Genomic DNA, 22,932 nt, shown 5'->3' with positions numbered 1-22,932 from the left:
TTTGCTGCACTAATTGCATGACAAATATGTTGATCCCTGGATCAGTTCTCATTATTTTCCTGGCTTGCCCACTTCCTCTGATGGGGACACAGTTGGGCATTCTGTGATCTTACCCGGCCCTAAAACAAGCCTCCTTGACCAGCTGAGCTCTCGCGGATGTGTAAGTCACTCTGCGACCTTGATCTCTATGACCTTGAACTCTGACCAGTATTATTCCCTGAGGTCAGACACCTCCGGCGCAGCCCACAGCCCCACACCTTCTTTAAGTGGTAAGTGTACCCCGGAAGTGCTGTGCCAGAGTTTTTTTTTTTAATCACCCAGGTTATGCTTCATGTTTGGTGGGAGAGGGAGAGGTTAACCCTTTGCTTCCTCCCAGGGCCCCGAGGACACGTTCAGTGCATTAAAACTAAACTGTCTGGAGTGCTGTGCGCATTCTCGCCGGCTCCACCCCAGTGAAAGGCCACTTCCCACACCCCCTGCTTCTGTCACGGCCCTGCCACTTTAAATGTGCTCCCAGGAGGAGTCGGAGCTGAGGTCCTGGAAAGCCCCCCTCCCATCTTCAACATCCTTTACCCTGCATCCAGACAAAGTTCAGGCAGAGGAGATAGCTGCAGCTGGGGACGGTGGAGAAGGGGAGGATGCCCCATGGGACATGCTCAGCACCCCGGATCTGGCACAAGAAGGGGGGGCGCTTCCCTTCAGACAAGGTAAGGAGCACAGACCGGGCAGAACTCTCTGCCTCCCTTATTCTTCAATGTCAGCGGGACCAGGGAGGGACTTGATGCGAACCAGAGACGCACAGGGCCCTTAGAGGGCTGGGAATTGCACACTGTGTTTCGGAAAGGCGCGTCGTGCCTGACATGCGACTGACTCTGCCTCCGCCCAGGCTTCCTTCTCCTGAAGTCCCTAGAAGTCAGCTGACAGTATGTTGTAGTTGAGGTGTATGACACTTGATATACCATGAGGTCCCCTCACAGCGCTGAAAGCCAGTTAAGCAGTGAGGCTCTGACGGTGAGTTTAATTGTTGCGATGTTCTATCCTTTTAAAGAGGACATTTTATCCAGGAGGGTTCGACTTCCGTTAGTGTGGGGCGCACAAACACAGCGGCAACTTAATTTGTTTTCTTTAGCCGTGGCATCCCCCAAAGCCCTCTCTTCTAGTTTATTTACTGGGACAGCAATATAAAAAGTTCTCATATAAGCTTAGTTTCACTTATCCAGCGTGCTTGTGTTGTTGTCTGTGCGGCACTGTGATTCTGACGCCGTGGAGACGCACATAGGAACAGTATTTTGGTAGTATGGAAACAAAGGACACACCAATCTACTTCGGGTGGGGTTAGCAGGCCGACTTCAGAGAACACTACGGTTTAGTGGGACCTTATGTCCAAAAAAAGACACGCTCCAGCTGCCAAACGCTGCGCGCCCACTTTTTGTTAACCTGTAAGAAGTAAATATGCATTTGCTTGTTCTATGTAGTGCCTGCGTGCTCCCAGAGTTCAAGGCGCTGTTCCCAGCTGTCCAGTGTTTTGTAGCACTACAGCCCAGCTTCTGAAATCAGCCAGAGTGCAGGAAGATGGTCGGATGTTGACAGGCCTGCTGAGCGGCTTCCTTTTGAAATGCCTCTTTCGATTAAGCCAAATATGTTTTTCGTATTGTAAGTTTGAGTTATATAAACTCTGGTATTAGAGGTATTCCACCTACCGGCAGTACTGATATGCGGAATACTTAAATTCCAAACGTGCCTCCTGGCTGAATGCTTATCCACTCTTCATGGCTGGAGGTTTCCTCACAGATGTGGCTGGAAGCTTGTCCACGACTCTTGGCTACAGGCTTGCCCATGGCTCACCCCTTTCATCTGAGGTTTGTTCAAAAGTTGAGGCCAGAAGCTTGCCCATTGCACTTGGCTGGAGGTTTGTCCATCGCACTTAGCGCTTTTTCATAGGTCGGCCCATGGTACTTGGCTGCTGTAGGCATCCGACTTGTCAATGGCTCTCTGCCAGACTATGGGACTGTCTGCAATGCAATTATTGGTTATAAGCCAGATGGTTGTCCACAATTCTTGGCAGGAGATTTGTACCTCACTCTTAACTAGAGATTTAGCCACACATCTTGGCAAAACACTAGCTTGATCGTGACCCTAGGCTACAGCCTTTTGACACCTGGATGTTCGTGTCCCTTTACCAGAGATTTGGCTTTGACCAAGGTTTTACACCCAGTCTTGGTTGAATGCTTGACCACATTTCATGCCTTGAAGCAGATCCACTGCCCTTGTCTGGAATCATTTCCACTTCTACTTGGCTGGAATATTGGCCATAGGTCTTGGTTGAATGCTTATAGCCAAAGGTTCATCTAAGCCTTTTGGTCAGATTTGCGTTCATGCTCCTTTGCTGAAGGTTTGTCCAAGGCACCGAGTGGAGGCTTGCCTCTAGGCTTTGACTTAAGACTCACGAACTTCTGGTTAAAGGCTCATTCAGCACTCTCAGACAGAGGTTAACCCTTTGCCCATAAGTGGAAATTAGTTATTGACCGGTTTCCGGAAGCTTGTCTATGGGCCATGGCTGAAAGCTTGTCCAAGTCTCTCAGCTGGATCCTGTCCACTGCTCCTGAACAGAGGCATATCTATATATCTTGGCCGGACTCTTGTTCAAGCTCATGGCCTGATGTTCGTTCAAGGTTGGTGTGTGGTGATTTCCCAGTGCCTCTTGGCTTTGGGTTTGTTTATATCCCACAGTTTGTGGCTTGTTGTGGCTCTTGACTAGAGGTTTGACTATGTCTACATTGGACTCTTGTTCAAGTTCATATGTTGATGGTCATCCAGGGTTCAGAGCCTAGTGTTTGCTAGGCATCTTGGCTTTTGGTTTAACCACAACCAATGGATGACGGTTTGTGGACGGCTCTTGGCTGGACTCATGGCCATAAGTCTTGGTTGGAGGATCCTGATTTACATCCACAGATCATGGCCGGGATTACGGCTCTAGCTTTGTCTAGGGTTTTTGCATGAAGGCCCTTGTATGCCTGCTGAATTCAGGATTGTGTACTGAGGTATGCTTGTGAGAGAGCTTGCCACTCAGAGAGGAATGTCCAGGCTGCCCTTATCAGAAGCGCACAAATGAGTGTGTCCATATTGGCACTTCCGCTTTTCAGGCACCTCACCTTTTTTAGGTTTGAGCCTGCGAGTGCATGCATTAGCACATGTGTCTTGCTTGCGAGACTCTGTTGTGTACAGTAAAGGGCTTGGAGTCCGTCTTTCACTTAGCATTTGTTGGCTGGCGCTACACCCTGCTTTACAGCCTCATAATTCATCACTACAGTCCAAGCATTATTTGTGTTCTTCAGTGTGGAGCAGGAACCAAGCACTGATTAATTCAACTTAATCAGAGCCCGTCTGCTGCTCCCGACACCATTGAGGTACTATTTTGTTCTCTTTAACTTCTAGTGCCCTGCAAACAGAGGGCTTGTGACAGGCACAAGCATGCCCAGGAGAACAAACAAAATTGCAAAGTTTAATTATTTATAGCTAACTTCCTTTTATTTTGCCAAGTCGTCTTTTATCACTTTGCACTCATGCTTTCTTTTGTTTTTGCTTGTGGGTGCGGTTCTCAAAAAATGGCAATTATCTTGTTCTAAATATTGCAAAGCGACATTGTTTCTTGATTATGTGTAATTTCTGAAATTATGCTTTAACACATAATTGTGCAGTCCACCCAATCCACCCCACTCCAATCCGCCCCACTACAATCCACACCAATCCACCCCAAACGATTCCAAACCACTCACACCAATCCAATCCACTCCAACCCACCATACTCTAGTCATCCCAACCCACCCCAATCTAATCTGCCCGACTCTAGTTTGCCCCACTCCAATCCAAAATAATTTGCACTACTCCAAAACAATCTGCCTTACTCCAATCCCAAAAAATCTGCCCCACTCCACTCCAAAACAAAATGCCCCACTCCAATCCAAAACAATATGCCCCTCTTCAATCTGCCCCACTCCAATCACAAAACAATATGCCCCACTCCAATTCAAAACAATATGCCCCACTACCATCTACCCCACTCCAATACAAAAAAAGCAGCCCCACTCCAGTGCAAAAAAATCTGCCCCACCCCAATTTGCCCCAATCCAAATCAATCTGCCCCACTGCAATCTGCTGCACTCCAATCCAGAACAATCTGCCCCACTCCAATCTGCCCCATTTTAATCCAAAACAGCCTGCCCACTCCAACCTGCCCCAGTCCAATTCTAAACAACCCACTCCAACCCAAAACAATCTGTCCCACTCCAGTTCACCCCATCCCACTCCAGTCCACCCCATCCCACTCCAGTCCACCACACCCCAATCCAATCCACCCCACTCCATCCCAATTCACCCCACTTCATCGCACCACAATCCACCCCATTACAATCAAGTCCACCACACAGCAATCCAATCCAGCCTGGACCTATCTACCCCACTCCAATCTAATACACTTTGCCTCATCCCAATCCAATCCACTTAACCCCAATCCAGTCCACCCTACCCCAATCTACTGCAGTCCAATCCACCCCCTGTAGTCCAACCCACCCCACTCCAATCCAATCCAATCCACCCCACTCCAATCCACCCCACCGCACTCCAGTCCAACCCCCACTCTAGTCTAACCCAATCCACCCACTCCAATCAACCCCACTCCAACCAAGTGCACTGCAACCCAATCCACCTCACTCCAATCCACCCACATCACCCAAATCCACCCACTCCAATGCAATCCATTTAACCCAGTCCACTCCAATACAATCTACTTTAATCCACCCACCCACTCCAGTCGAATCCAGTCTACATTAATCCACCGATCCCAGCATCATAAATCCTACTGCAAACCACCTTAATCTACCCCAATCCAATCCAGTCCACAACTCTCCAATTTAATCCAGCCCACTCCAATACAATCTTCTTAAATCTACCCACTCCAATCCAATCCAGTGCACATTATTCCACCCTACTCCAGTCCAATAGATCCCCCTCCAAACCACCTTAATCTACCCCAATCCAACCCACTCCTCTCCAATTATTCCACCCCACGCCAATCCAATCCACCTTACTTCAGTCTAATCCACACATTCATATCTAATCCAACCCAATCCAATCCAACCCACTCCAATCCACCCCACTGAGTCCATTCCACCTCACTTGACCCCAATCCAATCTTCTTCACCCCAATCCAATCCACCCCATCCAATCCAATCCACCACACAATGCAATGCACCCCAACCGAATCCACCACCACACCCTAATCCACTCCACTCAGTCCAACCGACCCCACTCAATCCAATCCACCCCAATCCGATCCACCTCTCTCTAGTCCACCCCACTTCAGTATTCCACACCATGCCAATCCAATTCACACCAATCCAATCCACCTCACCTCAATGCAATCCACGCCAGTCCAATCCACCCTACCCAATCCATCCCACCCCACCTCACCCCAATGCAATCTACTCTCTCCAGTCCACCCCACCACAATCCACCCCACCACATTTCAATCCCCTGCACCCCACTCTACTCTAGTCCACCCCACTCTACCCCAGTCCAGTCCATCTCACCCATCCCAGTTCAGTCCACCGTACTCCAATCCAATCCATCTAGCCTGCCCCACTCAATCCAATCCACCCCACTACATTCCACCTCCCACTCCAGTCCACCCTAGTCCAATCCACCCTAATCAACCCACCCCATTGCAATCCACCCCAATCCAACCCAATCCACTCCACCGCACTCCAATCTACCCCACTCATGCCCATCCACCACACTATCCCAATCCAATTCTTCCCAGTTCAGTCCACCCCACTCCAATCTAATCCAACTCACCCCACTCCAATCCACCCCCTCTAATCCAAACCATCCCACCCCACCCCACTCCACTCCAGTCCAATCACATCCACCCCAATCCAACCCATCCCACTCAACCCCAGTCTAATCCACCCCACCCCATCACTCTAATCCAAACCACCTATCCCAAAATAATCTAATTCACCCCACTCCAATCTCCCCAATCCAATCCCCATTTCAATCCACCCCACTCCAATCCAATCTACCCCACACCGATCCACCACATTCCAATCAATCCACCCCACTCCACTCAATCCATGCCACTGTTCCCCAATTCAATCCAGCCCACCCTACACCAATTCAATCCACCCCAGTACCTCAATCCACTCCACTCCACCCTATTCCACCCCACTCCACTCTATGACACTCACTGCCATTGAACCACTGAACTCTACTCTAGTCCCCTCCACTCAACTCTCTAACACTCTACTACCCCTACTCCACTCTATGACACTCCAACAAATCCACTCTACAACACTCTCTCCCCCCATCCACTCTGACACTCCACGCCACTAACTCTTAGCCATGCTGCACAGCAGCCACACTGGTGTACAACGTGGCAAAAAGCATTGCCTAAGCCAATAGCTCTTTGACACCTATTGGCTTTGCCAATGTTTGTCCTTCTTCTTCACCCGCGGCTCTTGTGGATGGGACCTCTATTCCACGCCCATTCCTAAGAACAGCGACCAGTTTCCTGAAATTACAGCTCCTGTACTCGAATTTCCGAATTTTAGAAATGATTGAAAACAATATCTGTTGGAGACAGTCAATGATGGATGCTGTCGGGGCAGCGGCAGAGGAAGCTTTTGGCCCTGGTGCTCCAAACACTGCACACAGCATAACGGGTCACCTTTCTAGTAAGAGGGCAGGCGGGCACTGCCGACCGTAGAGACAGAAAAGGTGCTTCTTGTTTGTAGATGTGCTCTGACAGGTAGCAGCTGCATGTTTTTCGGTTTGGACTGGCCGGTGAGGAGGGTGGATGCTCTGTGCTGCCAGATGTGTGGAACACGTCTTAGTGCAGACTTCCACTTTTCCCTGGCGATGACTTCCATGTAGTGCTTTTCGGAAATTCCCTGCATTATTTCTCCTTCCTGATCGGATTTTATTTTTGGAAACGAAAGAAAAACTGCTTTACTGTACTTTCCCACAGCGTTAGCTGTATCCCGGGCCGGGCGGTGTGATCAGGACACAGAATGGGTGAAAGCCGTGCTGAGTACCCTCACTTTGATTTAAGAGGCGGAGTACCTGCCCTTCTCAGCAGAAGTGCGGTGCATTTGATGGAGAGCACCGCCACTTCTCTTCAGCAGACACTGTTATATAGTGAGCACCTGCATCTAGATTACGATTGCAAGCACCGGGTGGAAGGCAAGAGGAGAACTGTGTATGTGTGGTAAGTAGACGCCAGTAGCGGGCGCTGTTTGATGCCTTAATAGACAGTTCTGTTTGTATTCGATCTGTGTCGGTGGGTGTCCAGGGCTCTCAATGTGTGCTGTCGTGGGTGCGTGTGTGGCACGTGTTGGTGGGCAGTGTTATTCTGACCACGTTGATACCCTCCTGCGTGAATGTGGCATTTGTATAACTATTAGAAACCAAAAGGTAGCGAGGCACTACAAGGGCGAAGGCTAAAATATTGTTGAGTAGTGATTGGAAGCAGAGCTGGGCTTGAGGGGGATATGGACTGTTACCCAACGTGATGTGGTTCTTTGCAGAGGTATGTCTTTGGTTCTTTCATAAATTAGAGCACGGCCCTCCGTACTGTACCGTTTGTATGCACGGAGTTCTGACTAATGTGACGTAGAGGAGGCTGTGTTATGGGTAAGTGCTGCTGGGACTCCATGCAAGCCACTTAAAACACATCTGGGCTGTACTGTGTGTGTGTTCGCTGTGTTTTGCTATATAGTTGTGTGGCGCACTTATAGTTTGGGGGTGGTGGTGGAGAAGGGCCAGTGTGGCACAGGCCCTCGCCTCCACCTGCCCCGCAGACCAATGCTTGCCCAGTGCAGGGACCCTTGTCATCTTGGCGGGAATTGTTTTGCCAAAAGCAGATGTGCAGGTGCGAGGCGCGCACTTTCATCAAAACGAAATGCCGGGCAGCCATCCTGTTGCTGTGGTCTCCTAAGCATTTGCTCAGCAAATATAATGTCATTGCCTCTGATAAACTGGGAGTTTTCTCCCAGCATATGGTGGTCATTTTGGTCATTTTCAGTTTTTCCTGCTTGGTGGTCGCAAACAGGACAAATATGCGGTGGACGGTCCATCCTGTAGAGGACGGGCCTCCAGATGCAGTAGGGGGCAGCCGCTCACCACCGACGATTGGCAGATGGCAGAGGTCCCAATGGTGGTCAATTTCCTTTCAATGGAGCGTGGGAGCATTGAGTTTGATGGGGTTGCAGACCCGCCTTTTTCCAGCAAGTTTCCTGCTCCCCCAAACTCTAAATGACCTTTTTAGTCTTTTGAAAGGAAAACAGAGAAAAAAGCGTGAGAGACAGGGTGGCAAGCTATTGCTGTAGGTCCCCCCACCAGGCCATGAGTTTAAGACAGTCCTAGGTTTAGGGCCATTGACCAGACGTTCCATGGCTGGTCAGATCCCTGTTAGTAATTACTAAATACAAACCCAATGTCACTATTTGGCACCAGTTGGTACAGCTGACTGCGCTCCCAGCTAGGTGTGTATGGGCAATGGGATGGCTTGCTTAATACTGAGAAGGCAACAAGGAAGCCTGGAGGCCATGTGCCATTTATTCATAGACAAGAGAGGCTGAAAAATAAAAAAATAGAGAAACAGGAATGTATATTTTAAGCAAAAAATCCCTGCTTCTCTATTTTTCATTTTTCGGTTCTATGCCTCAGAGATGCAGTGATTAGAGGGGATCCCTTTATATAGTTTCTGACTAGAGAAGACAGGCTGGCAGAATGAGTGGTATTTTTTATGTTTAAATGTGGGAGATGTCAGCTATTGTCTCTCTTCGTGTTCTAATCTCTTCCACTCTTAGCTTGTAGTAATAAGTCTCCTGAAAGGGAATATTGGTCTCTCTCCTTTGGGGACCATGAAGCCTTTGGGTATACGAGCACTCCACAAATTAATCGTTTAAAATAAAATGATAATAGATTCTATGGTTAATTGGTGGCCTATTATGCTTGATAGGCCACCAAGAATGATTGGAATGAGTTCTCTTTTTTTCTTGTAAGCAGTGCTTAATTTGAGTGGGTGTTTGCTGGTGCACGGCGCCGGCACTTATTTTCGGGGGGTGGTACTTATTTTTCTGCCTCAAGCATTTACTGTGAGCAAAAGCCACACATGGGAAAGACAAAGGAAGAGGAAAGATGGAAAAGTGTCAGAAAGGGAGAAAGCAGAAAGCTGCAAGAGTGAGCTGAAGGAGAAGGGAGTGGCTGTAAATGAATCAAAGAGGCCCGAGATGGCTTCATGATTATACTGCCTCAGTATTCTGTGCTCGCACATTTAATTTCAGCAGACGCCTGTTTCAGAGGAGTGCTTTGGGCTCCAGCACGTTGTTATTTACAAATTAAGCACTGCTTGTAAGATGTCATCTGCCACTGCATAGAGAATGATGCGCTGGAGGATTAGACAATATCTTCTACTGATTGTAGTATAGAACACATCTCCTCGCTATGCTCACTACCCAGCTCCTACCAGTGTGACACACACAAGCAGCACAGCCACACACAAAGTAGTTCACTTAAATGCCAGGGACTTCTCTGGAAATGTATGATTGTTTTAGACCCAAACAAAACTATGTTGGCTTCTAGCCATTTTGTTTTTTGGATTGACGAGGTCTTGGCAGCTCCCCCAACAATAAAGTTTTGCAAAAACCATGACGAAATAAAACAAGCACTGACAACTCCGGCAGGCTGGCAGCCAACACCGACCCTACTGACTTTGTCAATGTGTGTTCATTCTGTCCGTATTAATGGCTTTTTTGGGCGGAGAAATTTAGTTAGAGGAAAACATACATGCACACATTTCACTCCCTGGGCTGGATTCGAACCCTGGTCCTTAGAGTCCTGTTACCTTAAATAACATTTGTAATTAACAGTGAACGCCTATTTTTAATGTGACATATAAGTTATGCTCGAGCTGTTGTGCTATGCTGAAAACTAAGAATTAACTTAATTTACGAATCAATTTGTTTGACAGTAGTAATTAATTGCCACTACTCTTGTTGCCCGAGAAGGCACTCATGTATCTCCAAGAGTGAACACTTTATCTTTATTTCATTCTATTTCTCCCATCTCTCAAGGGTTGCATGCGGTTCGTTTTAGAGTGCCTGGCCTGTCTTTGTTCTTACCTGTCAGTCTACATGGGACAGCTCTAGAGTCAGAACCAGATATCTAGCCCGAGCCAGGCTTGAGCGTTGCTTGGCTCACCTAACAATGGGGTACTTTAGGGCTGGGTCTTGCTATCCATCTGAAGCCCTCCGTAGAGCGCTTGAAATCAGGCTGGAGTTACATGAAGACACTGCAGTGAGTGAGACCTGGAGGTGCCTAGAGGTCCTTCAACGCAAATGAGAAGTGGTTCCAACTGAAATGAGGAAAGATGGGGCAAAGCTGACCCTGTTCAGGGAGAATGGAGCACTTTTACTGCAGCACGAGTCCTCCAACTGACTGCTCTTTGGCAAGATGTCTTGGGTGTTCGTGTCTAACAAGGTTGTGCGTCCGATAGGACGAGCTGGCTAATAGCACTGCCTTCAGCTGCCATCTGTAGGTCCTCAAGGCGTCTCCACCTTCAGATATTTGCATCCGGTGTCTCAGTCACAGACTACGAGAGACCTATTTAGTGACCATCAGTGCTTAATTTGTAAATTAAGAGGTGCCGGTGCTCAAAGCCCTTCTCTTAAACCCGAGGCTGCTGTAATTAAATCTGCCAGCACTGAATACTGAGGCAGGTAATCCTGAAGCCATCTCGGGCCTCTTCAATCCATTTACGGCCACCCCTGCCCCTTCAGCTCACCCTGCAACTTTCTACTTTCTCCCTTTATGACGCTTTTTAGTTTTTCCTTCTTCCGTCTTTCACATATGTGTCTTTTGCTCGCAGCAAATGCTTGAGGCAGAAGAATAAGCCCCGGCCCTCAAAAATAAGTGCCGGGGCTCAGCACCGGAAACAACAAGCACAAATTAAGCACTGGTGACCATACAGCCAAAGAAGATTCGCAGTCAGGTAAGTGTGGATATTGGCAGAAACTGTGCTGCATCGCATGGGTCATATAACGAGCTGGTATTATAGGTAGGAACACCAGTGTCTAGAGAACTGGATTCAGTTGAATGGAATACCCACTTGGCCTTTGAGGATTGGTGTTGGAAATTGATTCAGTTTCTTTGGATAGAATGAAGGGAGCTCTATACGGATGCTAGCCACAGCTTTATTTGTAGTTCAGTAGACAGAAGTGTTCTCGCGTGGTATTTGATGCTTTTTTCACTAGTTTTAAAGAGCTGTCCTGTCTAGTTTGTCACCCTGAGTGATCATCCTTCCGCATTGTGCAACCTATTATGTGCAACTCCACAAGGCTGCTGGACTTCGGTGGGTAGTGGTGGGTAGTGTAAAGTGATTAGTAACATTGTGGTCCACAGCCCATTATATGGTATTTCTGTAGGTAAAGTGGAATTTTGAAGTTTCTCATATGTACTTCAGATATAGGTTCTACGTAACACACAAGGCATACTGGCGTATTTGCCTTTGAAACAATTTAATGCCTGTGAAGTTACAAAACATGAGACATTTAATGGGAGGGCATTTTCGAATATGCATCAGTGGGAAGAGCAAAAGGTGGATCACATTTACTTTCCAGTGACACCACTGTATGTTATTGGAATGTTTATAATGCGGCAATTCAGTGGCTCGTTCTGGGCTAAAGGAAGTTGATAGGAAATGTCCAATGCAGATGCAAACATGGCTAAACAGGGCCAAGAAACAGCGCACTTCACATGTCGCCCCTCTCCCAGCTGCAAGCCTGCCTCTTCACAGTAGGAAGGTTGGAGGCGCAGAGCAGGATTTCTGTGATTAAGGTATGCACGCTCCCTCCATGATAAGAGACCTGGGGGAGGGTAACTTGTCTTGTTGGGATAAGACGTGTCATCGCCCCTAGATGTGGCGGACACGACTGGTCTCGCCAGCCACTGCTGAAGGCCAGCCGGGTGCCGCGTCCACTGTTGTGCCAAAAGGGCCCGTCCGGACACCTGCAAAAGGGGTTCTTACTTTCAGGCTGCCACATATTTTTTAGTGAAGATTTTCTTTTAAAAATGATCAGTTTGACATTTGCAGTTAGATGGTGTAGAGTGCACCCTGAAACTTGTCTGCCAATCCTTGTGCGAGAAATAAATTCAGTGTCATAAAACTAAATAACAAATTCAGGGAGTGTCGATTTAGAATTCGTCCGGCAATGATCTGTTTAGGTGACAAATTTAGCCATTTTTGTAAACAAATATTGTGCAAGAAAAATCCTCTCCAAAACATGTTTTTTGAGAGAGATTGTTTCCGCTCAAAAATCTTCGACAAAAATGAAGTATTGTAGCTATCTTCATTTTGACAGAATGCATAACCACTGTTCCTTTTTTTCAAATATTGGCATTGTATAAATTTAGCAAAAAAGCATTAAAAAAAAACTTAACGATATTAGCACAAACCAAAATAAAATGCAAATATATAACGAAACAAAAATGCAGACACCTGAAAACACCTCTAGTAATAGTGGGCATTATCTAATTATACCTGACTCCAAGTTATCTGTGCTAAGTGATTTAACAGATAAATACAGACAGAAACAAATATGTTACTGCATCTGTAGTTATTTGAAATATATATATATATATTGCTTCGTTACGCTGTCAGTCATGACTTGCTGGCCAACTTTTCCACACGCTGACAGCTTCGGGAGGTAATATTTTCAGAGGATTGTATTGTTTTATTTGTAGGTGGTCACTAACACAGTGAAACCCTGCAACTTAAGTCTGAGTGTATATTCATCAGTTAAATAAATATCTAAATATACTATTTGCAATTATATTGTTTACCAAGCAAAAAACAGGATTAATAACATGTAGAAATTCTGAAAAAAATAAGGATGGGTAGAGACGAAAATGTAAAAAATAATTGCCATAGAACTGAGAGCTCTAATTATAATTGTTTTCGAGTTTTCCTCTGTTCCTCATTTTTACACAAACTTACAGACAGCAATTTGTTTCCTTAACCCTTTATTTTTTAAAACTAAACTAAAAAAACAGAAATAAAATCTTATAATGATAACTCTCCATGCTTTCAAACATGGCTATGTGGTCAAATAATTTAGCGTATAATTTAGCGTAATTTAGCGTATTAACAGAGCTTTGTATGTCAGAATATGATACACTGAAATATCTTCTCATATAAATATTGTGTTCTAAATATCGCTAACAAAAATATCGTCCAATTCAGATGAAGAATTTCTATTAATGACTTCAATGGGAAGTATTTGTGAAGATGATATTTAGAACAGTATATTTATGTGAGACATTTGGACCATTGATTTTCTTAACCAACATCTGACAGAAGTAAAGGCAAAACTGCTGCTGATGCTGACACGTGTAGGCTGACATCAGAAAGTGAGTGCACATTCAGCAGTTATATAAATATAATTTCTCAGCAACCAAACAATTATCATTGCTAAATGTAAATGAGAGGAGAAAAATATGGATAAATAAGGAGATAGAATGTTCATAAAAGTACAGACCATGAAAAAGCAAGCACTAAATATAATAGCTTTTTTTTCAAAAAAAAGATAATTTTTAAGACAAATACATAGTATAACAAAAATATGCATGCTGACATTTCAGGTCATTTTCTAAGGTTTCAAAACATTTGCAAATTCAACATTATTTTAGTGATTACAATTGTTTAGCTGTATAAAAGAGTCACGGGCCGTTGCTAGCATTATTTATTGTCACTGCAGTTTCCGACAGGAGATCATGCAATAGGCTTCCAACTATTAATAGTTGGCATTATTTGCCTCTAAAAGAGCAGCAGAGGGGGTTCCTTCATTTTTCGTACACACTTGGTGGTTAAAATCACTTGCACCAAACATTATTTTTTGTATTAATTCCATATGCACAAAAATGCAATTATTAAACAAGTTCATTATTTTTGGAAAATGTGTAATTGCATCTTCACTTTTGTTAGTAGTCCTTTTTCTGGGATATTTTAGGAGAGTTACCTATAGAAAAGGTTTAGGGCGGTGCACTGCACCTCGTGCTCGGTCCTGGGTGTTTTCAGGAGTTGCTTCAGTTGTGTAAACTCTGCCAGGGGTACTGGCAACTGGTGAGTATCTGTATATAGAAACATAGGCTTGTAGGGGGCGCCTTTCCCTGGCATCCCTGTGTATGAAGTTCAGATTCCTGGCTGTTCATCTAAATATGTCACACTGAAAAGAATGACTTGTGCCGTATACACACTTGATATTTACATGACAGATGTCTGAAGCCATCTTTATTATGCTGTAATGTATAGAGCTTTCTGCTTGGCATGTTCCAGTATATACAGAGTTCCTGCCCAGCAGAACACCAGGGGCCTCACATTAATGGCAGTCACTGTGGCTCAGCGAGGTGCCCTGCTGCTGACAGTGTGTGACTTGCTGGTCACAGGTTTGAATTCTAATACTGCAAATCAGTCTTTCATCCTTCTGAGGTCAATAAATATCCCCTCCATTTAATCTGACAATAGATAACACTTGTACATCAGAAAATTACAAAACAATGGTATCAAAGTCCAATGTAAGGACAGATTATCATATTTAGATGTTCATTCTCCTGGACCCTCGGATTATTCCAATGACAGTGAAGGAGAAAAAGGCAGGTTGGCGCTGCTTGGACGGGCAAGGCAGGTTAGGTAGGATTAAATATGGCGACACGTTATGCTATTAGCATTGGTACAGCGCCATCTATCATTAATATGGCATCATGGCGCTTTATGAATCTAAAGTCCCTGTTCTGACGGTTGGAGATTTCCATTAGGCAGCCGTGTATGGCTGTTTGGTTGTTTCTTCTGTGCGGGTTGTACAGACATGTTAAATGTCTCGCTTAGTAATGGTTCGTGTTAGTTAATGTGAAAGTAAAAATGGGTGTGGACCCCCTACAGAGAACGGTGTGTGTGGGGGCGGGGGTGCCGAAGAACTTTCTGTTTCAGCGGGGCGGTCAGTTGCCCATTGCTCAGGCGCTACAGAGTCAATGTTCCACATCGGAGGCTCTGATATGTTTAAACTCATTTTATCTGAATGTTTTAATATCTATGATGATGTGGTGCTTCACAGAGTGCACACTGAGGGAGAATTAAAAGTGGTTTTGAAAGTGCTGGAACCATGCCTGTCTTAGATTTTGCAACTTTGAGAGAGAGATGCAAACTGGTACACCTTTTAGGTACTCTGACCAGAAGAGGGAGTGTAGACAAAAAACTCCCAGCTGGATATAGGGGATAGAAATTGGGTTTCACCACCAGTAGCGGGCGGTGACCTCAACAGTGGAGCCGAGTGCCAAACCCAGTGGCAGGCACTATAATAAATTACAACGCCTTTAGACTCACATTCCCAAGCTCCTAATCATGGCTCATTATTATAGCGGGCTGGGACTGCAAGCCCTGGAATTAAGGCTGAAGGCAATGTGAGTTTTGCACCATGCCTCTCAGTGGGATAAAAAATAAAAATTAAAATGTACTTACCCACGCTTCCTCACATTGAGCTCAAACCCTCCTGGAGCCTCAGCCAACCCTCTCCAAATCCCGACACTGCTCTCATGCTGCAGCTGAGCAGCATGAGAGAAGCACCAGGATTGGCTGGAGCAGGCTGCCTCAATGCTCCAACAGGCACAGGGGGCCTGGGCCTGCTCTCCACCCAGCTATTTTACAAAGCTAGGTGGAGAGGTTTACACTGCACACGTCAGGCTACCCGTCCCAAGACAACCAGCCAATTTGACTGTAGGAGGCTGGTCCTCTATGGCGTGTTCAAAGCTAGGCACACTGTGCAGAGAGTCCAGGCAACCACACAATGGTTTACAGAGGTAAACACTATACCACCTAATGGTCTTATTTTTATGGTAGCTTGGTTGAGCAGTTAGGCCAGTCTTGGAGAAGTGCAAAGCTTTTGTTGTACTCACAGTATCAATAAATTAAGACTCACACTCAAAGGAAAAACTCGAGACCAATTTACAAAAATACTTTTGATTTTTGTAAAATTTTTAAGACCAAGATCATCAAAATTGGGTAGGTACTTTTTGAGTTATGATTTTTCAAAGTTTAAAAAATGTCTTGTATCTGTGTGTAACTATGCACCATAGGAATTAATAGGAGAAAACTTTAAAAATACATACAAAATCAAATAATGCGTTTACTAATGTCTCCTTTTCCCTTTAGGTTTTAGGTTGAGGTCGTCAAGAAGTTTTGTGGGCCAGCTGGAGGAGTTTGGGTGGTTCTCAGGTTTGGCAGGAAGAGCTGGAGCAGGACCACTGCGGGGGACCACTTAGAAAAACAATGCACAGGAGTACTTCAAGGAGAGTCCGATGGGTCCCCTTGGAGTGTAGAGATCGCAAGGGGTGAGAGACCCCTAGAGTACAGCTAGTTCTTCGGTGTAGGATCCAAGGAGGCTGGGTGCAGAGCAGATAAATGAGCCAAGAGATGTGTTCAATGATACCCTTGGAAGCAGGTGGTAGGTCACTTTGAGGGTCACTTGCAGATCAGCAAGGCCACTCTGGTGGGTGGTTCTGGTGGTTTCTGAAGCCCCTCAACCTGGGCATCCTTCTGATCCCTTTGGAGTCCAGAGTGGCTTTTCCTTCTGGGTGTCCGCTGTTGAGAGACCAGTACTGCGGACTATTGCATGGTTCAGCTACTGGAGGTTGTAGCGTCACCAAACTAGGCAAACTTACAGGGTTTGTCCTCTGGGTCCGTCTGGTAAAATTTGGGCTGACTGCACTGTCTGGTTCCTTGGTCAGCAGCCGGTCAGTGAACTGGACTTCACTGGCCTTTGGGTCTCTGTTGCAAAAGAGTGATGCCTTCACTCTGGTGGAAGATCTTCAGCAATTTTCTGAAGAGTCCCAGTCCTCTATGGATTTTTAGGGTTGGTCTGATGTCTGAGCAACCCCTCAACGGCAATTGTCAAGTCCTGGGTGCAGCAGGCAGGGTTTGGCGCCTTTTTCTTTGTGCAGCAGGAATGAAGTTTTTGAGCCTTGGGGCTTCTTTATTGCTGGCCTTCTTGTGTTCTTGGAATCTGATATGCAGTTATAGGGGTGCCCACTAAATACTGCATTTAGTGGGCATTTAGGGGAGCACCTAGTAGTGACCAATGGACCATCTACCTTAGAGTGGCTACACCCACTATGTGACCACTTCCTGTGGGCAGAGGTCACTTCCCTATCCCTGATAGGCTATTTTCCTACCATGCAAGATGGAGGAAAATGAAATGGAGAGGTCACCTCGCATGCAACACCTTAGGGGTGGTGCAAGCTGGGGGTGGCCACTCCTTCTGTCCCTTGTGCGCTTTCCTACCATTGCTCCCACCAAAACTGGTGGTTTCCAATGTGAGTGGCCATCTGCTGCTAGCAGCAGGGCTGGGGGTCGAGTTTCAAGAGTGGTAAGTGCTTTGAAGCTCATAGGCAGCGTTGTGCACATTCCTGGGGGAGAAGTGTAACACCTCTGCCCAGGAAGGGCTTTGTTCTCTGGACCCAGAGAGCACAGGCTCTCACCCTAGGGTTCCAGAATCTTGTGTGGAGGTGGCAAGCTGGTTGTAACTGGCTAGCTACCATGCCAGGGTTGGTTAGCTTTTGCATGGGTCACCTCTAAGGTGGGCCCTTGGGACATTTTGCAATAAATCCAATAATGGTACCAGCTTTTATTTATTGTTCTAGGTTGCTTGATACCAAACAACCCAGGGTTCAGAGTGGCCATCATGTAGCTGTGAAACTCGTACTGACCAGTGTCCACAACATGCATTTAAAATGCCTGCTCTGTTCACTTACTATGTCCCAGGTTTGGCAAGGGCACAGTAGGGACATATTGCTCATGCATCTATACCCACAGATGCATTATAGTACATCATGCCTTAGGGCTGGAAGGCCTCACAGAGAGGTGGCTTACCTATATTGCATGCAGCGTATAGGGGACAGGTCACACAGGCTGTGTGTCATATCAGGTTTGCATTTTAGAATTGCACCAGGATACTCAGCTTGCAAGATCAGTGCTCAGTGCACTTGGATGCATGGTCCCCGAGGGTGGCCTACCACAAAAAGTACCATTTAATAGGGGCTTATAGTGGCATTCAGAGACCAGGTCAAAATTGTTTCTGTGTGGGGGAGGGAGGGTACTTCAACAAGGGGACAGTTTCCCATACTGACATGCACAGTGTAAACTGATGGACTGAGCACCACTCCCCTGATGCCAGTCAGCAGCAATGTCCACCTCCAAACACTGCTTGTACTGGGAGCAGTGAAAAATAAAATGGTAATTCATTTTATTACCATTATTACAATTTTACCAGCAGCAGGGGGGTGACACTTCACCACCCTAATGGAGAAGCCACTACTGTTCACCACCTAAAGAAGCCTCAATGATCAGCCAGACAGAGCAGGAGAACCCTTAAACAGGATCTGCTGCTGCAGCCTCTATAGAAGTTAGGGACAGGCTATACCTTACTTCAGAATTGGTTAGAGCAGTCTCTGAAATAGCAGATCCTGGATAGGAAGTATAAGAACAGTGATGCCTCTGTTTAAAAATCCTCTGGTATACAGCAGCATCTGTCATTGTCAGCTGATGGTCAGACACCCTCTGGTGGCTAGTCTGACAAAATTTGCCAGGGCTGATTTGGGTTTCCCATCCAGCCCTGGACAAGATCTGTCAAGGGCATTGAACGCTCAGAGGTACTACACTGAAGTGGATCACACTGATCTTCCAGGAGATAGTGCATGTATTATGTCTGCCTCCTTTTCAATCTACCACATTGACGATAAGCTGTGGAGTCCCTCAAGGCTCAGCTCACTCACCATCCAGGCGAGCGAGGTCACAAAATATCTGAAAACCCAAGCAGATTTCATCATACAAATCCACTTTCGAAAATGCTTATTTTTGATGATTATTAGCCCAGGGAGGAATTTTAATTACACTGGCAAATTTGCAAAATCCATGAAATTTCTCAAAATCTTACTTTGAAATTTCACATTATTATTTTTTATCCAGGTGCACATCTTGCGGTAAAAAAAACCTCATCAGATACCAGAGGAGCCTGGTGTCCTACCAGTGTATCATGAAAAGTGATGCAAAATACCAGCAAAGCACATTTTAAAACAAAAGCGCCATTTTGAAAAATGTTCATGGGGTTTCTTAATATTTCACAAGAAAAAATTAAATTTCTTTGGCCAGCGCTGGTGATTATTAATGATGCAGGACTGAGTATATAGAACTGTTATGTTTTGCTACACTTGCTGGTCCTTTTAATGTTTATTTGCTGCTCCTCGTTAATCTTCTTCACTTGTTCAGTTAGCTTTTTATTACTATACTGATGATGACGCACAGTCTTTCTTTAAGATTAAATCCTCTGACAGTGCTAAATGTAAGAACTTTGCATAGTGCCTAGCAACCACTGATCAGTGCGTGGGGAAAACAGCTTAAAGTTAAACCCATCCAAACCTGACAAAATGAAGGTTCTTATCCGAGAGACTGAATAATCTCAGGAGAACTAGCTATTACTGTGCATAATTATTAGGCAACTTAACAAAAAAAAAATATATACCCATTTCAATTATTTATTATTACCAGTGAAACCAATATAACATCTCAACATTCACAAATATACATTTCTGACATTCAAAAACAAAACAAAAACAAATCATTGGCCAATATAGCCACCTTTCTTTGCAAGGACACTCAAAAGCCTGCCACCCATGGATTCTGTCAGTGTTTTGATCTGTTCACCATCAACATTGCGTGCAGCAGCAACCACAGCCTCCCAGACACTGTTCAGAGAGGTGTACTGTTTTCCCTCCTTGTAAATCTCACATTTGATGATGGACCACAGGTTCTCAATGGGGTTCAGATCAGGTGAACAAGGAGGCCATGTCATTAGATTTCCTTCTTTTATACCCTTTCTTGCCAGCCACGCTGTGGAGTACTTGGACGCGTGTGATGGAGCATTGTCCTGCATGAAAATCATGTTTTTCTTGAAGGATGCAGACTTCTTCCTGTACCACTGCTTGAAGAAGGTGTCTTCCAGGAACTGGCAGTAGGACTGGGAGTTGAGCTTGACTCCATCCTCAACCCGAAAAGGCCCCACAAGCTCATCTTTGATGATACCAGCCCAAACCTGTACTCCACCTCCACCTTGCTGGCGTCTGAGTCGGACTGGAGCTCTCTGCCCTTTACCAATCCAGCCACGGGCCCATCCATCTGGCCCATCAAGACTCACTCTCATTTCATCAGTCCATAAAACCTTAGAAAAATCAGTCTTGAGATATTTCTTGGCCCAGTCTTGACGTTTCAGCTTGTGTGTCTTGTTCAGTGGTGGTCGTCTTTCAGCCTTTCTTACCTTGGCCATGTCTCTGAGTATTGCACACCTTGTGCTTTTGGGCACTCCAGTGATGTTGCAGCTCTGAAATATGGCCAAACTGGTGGCAAGTGGCATCGTGGCAGCTGCACGCTTGACTTTTCTCAGTTCATGGGCAGTTATTTTGCGCCTTGGTTTTTCCACACGTTTCTTGCGACCCTGTTGACTATTTTGAATGAAACGCTTGATTGTTCGATGATCACGCTTCAGAAGCTTTGCAATTTTAAGAGTGCTGCATCCCTCTGCAAGATATCTCACTATTTTTGACTTTTCTGAGCCTGTCAAGTCCTTCTTTTGACCCATTTTGCCAAAGGAAAGGAAGTTGCCTAATAATTATGCACACCTGATATAGGGTGTTGATGTCATTAGACCACACCCCTTCTCATTACAGAGATGCACATCACCTAATATGCTTAATTGGTAGTAGGCTTTCGAGCCTATACAGCTTGGAGTAAGACAACATGCATAAAGAGGATGATGTGGTCGAAATACTCATTTGCCTAATAATTCTGCGCTCCCTGTATATATATATATATATATAGAGAGAGAGAGAGAGAGAGAGAGAGATATATATATATATATAGATAGATTTAGAAACATAGATATATATGTATAGATAGATATAGATACATAGATATAGATATATATAGATAGATATAGATATAAATATATATATACATATACACACACATATATACATATATATATATTTATATATATATATATATATATATATAAATAACAACAAACATGTGTGATAAAAATAAACAAAATACTTTAGAAACAAACATGCCCCGATTGCCCTCTTATTGAAAATTAATCAACAATCGAATCACAACCCAATTTGAGGTCCAAAAAGTATTCATAAAATATAAATTACTACATAGTTTTTTCAAATAGATGAGAAAACATAAATAAACATGTACTCCGTATAATCAATTATAATTTACAAAACGTAAATTCAGTGTGCCCAGTGGCCTAAAAGAACACAAATAGGCGTACTCAATCAATTGAACAACATACTGGTAACATGATAGAACATTTTTGCTGTCAAGTGACATATAAAGAACAATATCGGGCAACATGAGAGCATACCAACGAAAAATGAATCATTCAAAGCACCCAAAACCCTACATCACATCAGAGAGGATACCTCAAAAACAGTACAGTAGTACATTTTACTGTGTGCTGGGTAACAAATGGACCAATCACTATTACAATTACCATCGCTGACAATAAAAAATAATTGTTATCCATAGTCAGCAGTACCATATAGAAAAAAGAAGATAAAGAACGGAGATAAAGGAGAGGGACAAAGTACAATAATGCAGCAGCTAATTCACAGAAAAGGACAATTCATATCAGCAGAAAGACTACTCCTTAAAATTATTTCAACCAATATGCATGTGCATCTCCATATCGAGGTTGAATCCTCCTGGATGTTAGCTCCCAAGCAAAATAATATACCTCGATTCCAATTCTCTGAGTTCGTTCTCTGTCATCCCCTTTCGCAGACAATGGCACTCTGTCAACATCAAAGAAGGAGAGTTTCTCATTGCTGGATTCATGAAACTTATGCCAATGTCTTGCAGTAGGGTAGCTTGGGTCGTGGTGTTTAATAGCACGGAAACACTCAAGGATTCTTTTCTTCACTGGAAGTATTGTGCTTCGTACATAATGCAAACCACATGCACATACCAAAACGTAAACAACAAAATCACTGTTGCAACTGATAAATTGTTTGATAGTACACGTTTTTCCTATTGGTAATGTATAGTCTTTCTTATTTGCATGCTCTACTTTGCCACCCTTGAAAAACCCTTTTTGCTCTCTAAGCCAATTACCTCTCCTGTTCAAGATTGAAATTGCTATGGACCAAGCAATTCTTCAAAGAGTTGCTTCTTCTGTATTTAATCAATGGGTAGGGGCTCACAATCTTCCCAGTCACCTGGTCTGATTTCACCAAATGCCAATGCTTCCCCTAGAATACGCCTGACATTTGTTGTTGTATGTAGTAATTAGTCTGATCTTATTGTGGCCTTTGTCTTTTTTTTTCGTTATCAACAGGCGATCTCGGGTAACATTCGCCATCTTCTCGCATGCTCCCTCGATCACATTTAATGGATAACCTCTAGCTCTGAATCTCTTCACCATTTTACTTTGCTCCATGTCAAAGGCAGCTGCTATACTGCAGATGCACTTAGCCCGGAGCAACTCAACATAAGGAATGCTCCACTTAGTATGTATGTTTTCCCCCTCCTCCTTTTTTGGGCAAGGTATATTCATGATGTGTTTGTCATTTAGGATGACCCACAGAGTAAACTGAATGCTTTTTTAACCTTTATTTCTGACAATGATTTGAATTTCAAGTTAACTTGCAAGGCACATAAGACAGAAATTGAGTTTTTGGATGTGATGGTGAAAGTGAAGGGGAAAACCATACATACTAACCTATTCAGGAACAGCACTGCAGGGAATAGTATATCACATGCCCGCA

General features: G+C 44.7%; 1 protein-coding gene across 3 annotated transcripts in view; it reads left to right on the top strand.

Moving 5' to 3' along the window:
- Positions 1 to 444: 444 nt before the first annotated feature.
- GJD3 (gap junction protein delta 3) overlaps positions 445 to 22,932 on the top strand; it is an 85,172-nt gene continuing 62,684 nt past the window's right edge. For 2 of the 3 annotated variants that reach the window (XM_069237588.1, XM_069237589.1), the window contains exon 1: positions 445 to 707. The gene's annotated coding sequence lies outside the window, so the exon portion shown is untranslated. Of the gene's footprint in view, positions 708 to 943; positions 1,012 to 22,932 lie in introns of those variants that run through there. The other variant, XM_069237590.1, reaches the window with a different exon arrangement.

The sequence above is a fragment of the Pleurodeles waltl genome, chromosome 6 (assembly GCF_031143425.1).
Source record: "Pleurodeles waltl isolate 20211129_DDA chromosome 6, aPleWal1.hap1.20221129, whole genome shotgun sequence".
Lineage (NCBI taxonomy): Eukaryota > Metazoa > Chordata > Amphibia > Caudata > Salamandridae > Pleurodeles > Pleurodeles waltl.
This window is presented reverse-complemented; position numbering and strand designations above follow the sequence as displayed.